This window comes from Chelonoidis abingdonii, unplaced genomic scaffold (assembly GCF_003597395.2).
Source record: "Chelonoidis abingdonii isolate Lonesome George unplaced genomic scaffold, CheloAbing_2.0 scaffold0455, whole genome shotgun sequence".
Lineage (NCBI taxonomy): Eukaryota > Metazoa > Chordata > Testudines > Testudinidae > Chelonoidis > Chelonoidis abingdonii.
In genome coordinates, this window is record NW_027424716.1 from 6,123 (window position 1) to 9,815 (window position 3,693).

The 3,693-nt window shown below is 49.5% G+C and overlaps 1 pseudogene; it reads left to right on the plus strand.

Moving 5' to 3' along the window:
* The first annotated feature begins 839 nt into the window (after positions 1-839).
* LOC116828133 (olfactory receptor 52B2-like) lies at positions 840-2,650 on the plus strand (annotated as a pseudogene).
* Positions 2,651-3,693: the final 1,043 nt, after the last annotated feature.

Below are 3,693 nucleotides of genomic sequence, written 5' to 3' on the forward strand. Positions count from 1 at the left end.
CTTGGAGATACTGCGAGGACCTTGACTGGCATGTCCGACGAGAGGCCTGTCCTGATCTAGGTGTATGTGTGACCCTATCCTCTTTCCCAAAGCCCTTTACCTTTCTCCCACTTGGAGCCTTGGGCTCCCTCCCCTGCTCGGAGAGAGGGCGAGTCCCAGGAATCCGCCCACCATCCCTGAGATACGAGGATAGGCGACACCGTTCTCTTGAAGACGGGCCAATGCTCTTTGCTGGAAGGGAGTGTGAGGGGACCGCACCTTTCACCCTAATCTCTTCCCTTTCCCCTCCCCTGCCAAGGGCAGGCTGAAGCCACCGATGTGTCCTAGCATCTTTACATGGGTATGGGTAGTCATGGAACCATCGGCGGGTCCAAGATCACTCTGACAAAGGTGTAGACAGTCGGGGCAACCCGAAATAGATATTCCTAGTGTGTAAGGTTTGAGCAAAAGGGAGTTGAAATAAGAATGGGACCAGAGAGCCAAAGGGCATTCCGGTCCCACCTAAAGGCCGCCTGCGGCTTATATGTATGAGGATTATGGCCAGTCCATGTGTAAATACTTAAAGAAATGGAATTGGTACACCAGAGACGATCCAAAACTGCAGTTCCCGCTGGAAGGGAGTTTCGACCTTGGGAAGATTGTGACCTGCTTGGCGCACTTCTTGCCAATGCCTTGCCTCAGTGGCAATTTGATGTGTATTTTAATCAGTATAAAGAAACAGAAAAAATGGTACCACACAATTAAAAGAGATAAATCCTTTCCAATTCCTGTGTTGTGAAGGTTATTTTGTGTCTGTCATAGGTTCGGGGCTGGAACCCCACCCCGAGGTAGGAGCCACTATGGACCCCAAGAAAGTGAGTGATCCCGGAGTGGCCCTAAAAATAAGATTGGCCAAGGCTCCTGTCAACAATAGGCAGACAGTGGAGGGGCCGAAAAACTAGCTGCCAGTAATTGGAGCTAAATGTCTGTAGGTGTGAATGCTGGAATGATTGAGAGTTACACCCTGACTGATGGTGACAGGAAGTGAAAGGGCACACGGAAAATGTGGTGTGTTTTCTTGTACGTTTTGCCCACTGTGCTAGGCTGCCTGTTAAGTGTTTATATTTAGCCCTTTGAGGATGCCTGTCAGCTGGGTTGTGATTGTCTGCCAGGTATCCATACTGCGTGCAAGAGGGAATCTAAGCAGATTCCCATGTCAGAGAAGGGGACTCCTGCCACGTACATATACTCAAATTATGGTCCTAGGAACTAGGCAGAGAGCTGCTGCCCAGCCCCCACCAGCCCCAAGGTAAAGAATATCAAGTGCCCTAAGGATTAAAAGCCCTCTATGTAACCCTCAAACAGTGTCATGCACTGTTATAACCCCACCTGGACAAACTTAAACCTACTCTTGAAGTGAATGTCCCTAGCACCCTGGCCGCTCCACAAGCGGTGGGGTGGGCAACGTTCTTGTGCCCCACCCACCTCTTCACCTCTGACCATTTTTGTTGGTCCTCTGTCTAACTATTATGCTTCCCTCCTCAGTTCTTGTTCACTTGATGATCTTTTGGGAAAAGATTTGCTGTGTAAATTAAATTGTACAATCTGTTGTACTCCAAATGATGTGGATGTGGATGTGCCTGATCCAGCTCACAATGAGGTCCTGGCAGTTTTTCAGAAGGACACTCTAAAGGAGAAGACCGAGCCCAGCCCTTCTTCGTTGCAAGAGGAACTGCTGATTAAGGTCTCTCCCTCCCTGTGGNCATCCAGGGTACGGAGGAGTCTCATGTCTGGATCTCCATCCCCTTCTGTCTGATGTACATTGTGACACTTTTTGGGAACTCTCTCCTACTATTCATCATACTAACAGAACAAAGCCTCCATGAGCCCATGTATCTATTCGTGTCCATGCTGGCTGCTGTTGATCTGCTGTTATCTACCACGGCAGTGCCCAAGATGCTGGCTGTATTCTGGTTTAGAGCAGGGGAAATTTCTTTTGCTGCCTGCCTGACCCAGATGTTCTTCATCCATGTCAGTTTTATTGCCGAGTCGGCCATCCTGCTGGCCATGGCGTTTGATCGGTACGTTGCCATCTGTGACCCCCTGAGATACACCATCATACTAACCAAGTCTGTGATCGGGAAGATGGGGCTGGCAGTTGTCACAAGAAGTTTCTGTTTCATTTTCCCCGTCATCTTTCTCGTGAAGCAGCTGAATTTCTGCAGAACCAACCTCCTGCCTCACACCTATTGTGACATGGCCATAGCCCGGCTGGCCTGCGACGACGTCACAGCCAGAGTCTGGTATGGCATAGCTATGGCTATTTTAGTAATTGGTTTGGATGCTGTGCTCATTGCTTTGTCCTACGGGCTGATCCTCAGGGCCGTCTTCCTACTCCCCTCCAAGGACGCCCAGCTCAAGGCTCTCCGCACCTGCAGCTCCCACCTCTGTGTCATGCTGATGTTCTATATCTCATCCGTTTTCTCCTATTTTGCACACCGATTTGGGCACATCATCCCAGGTTATATTCTCATCCTACTGGCCAACCTCTATCTGCTCATTCCCCCCCATGTTAAACCCCATTGTTTATGGGATGACAACAAAAGAGATTCGGAAACGGATGATCCATGTGTTTCATCGGTGGTGCAGGAGAAGCTCCCTGCTGAGATAAAGGAGGACACAGAGAATGCTTTGGGACTTCGAAATTAAACCCAAGTTTTCATTGGACCTATAGGGATGTTTTTATTATGTACTTCCACTGCGTAAGGTCAAAAGCTGGTCTCTCTCATCAACAGAATTTGGGTCCAATGAAAGCTATTTCCTCCCCCATTTTGTCTCGCTAATATCCTGGGGCACACATGGCTACAACAGCACAGCACCCTGCCACAGAAAACAGCCAGACGGAATGAGTCTTGTTCTAAGTTGAAGGGAAACAACAAAACAAGAAAGCACAAAGGTAAAATCACTTTGTGAGAGCGAGAGCACGGTGCGTGCTCCTCTGTGACAAGCTGCATCTGAGTTGCACTATCTTTGGCCAAGGAAAGCAGCAGCCAAGGGGGATGTGCCATACAGCCATGGGAAGTGCACTGTGCTGCACACTGGGAAACTGGAGCTCTAATGTTCATTCTGCCACTGACCTGCTGTGTCACCTTGGGAGAGTTTCTTTCCTCCTTAGTTTCCTCATTTTCAAAGGAGCACACTTTGGGGTCAGCATGGAAGTCAGGAAAAAGTCTTCTCAGGGAGACAGCACAGAAATTTCAAGGCCCTCCTCCGCACAGCCCAGAACCCGAGCAGAGGTGGCTTTGACTGTGTCATTATGGGATTTCTTGACCTGGAGATCCACCCTATGAGGACATGGCTCGAGCAGCAAACACCCCCCCACACCATCCCATGGCAAACATGGTGATTCAGTGTTTAAACAGGCCCTACAGTTTGAACTCGTCATCCCTGTATTTAGCCCAATAACTTGTGTTTGGCTAAGGCACCCTCCACAAAGATATGAGAACTCCTGAATCCTTCTCAGGGTCGCAGCTTTGCTGGCCTTAGTCCACCATTCCGTAGCCAAGGCCTGGGTCCTGTTGTGGAAAATTGACAACACGGTTGGTTTTGATATACAGATATTTGGATTGGGGCTCGTCCGGGATCCACAGATGACTTCCCCAAACCAGAGCACCGCGGGCAGTCTCCCACCAAACCCTGGGCCCATCTGANACC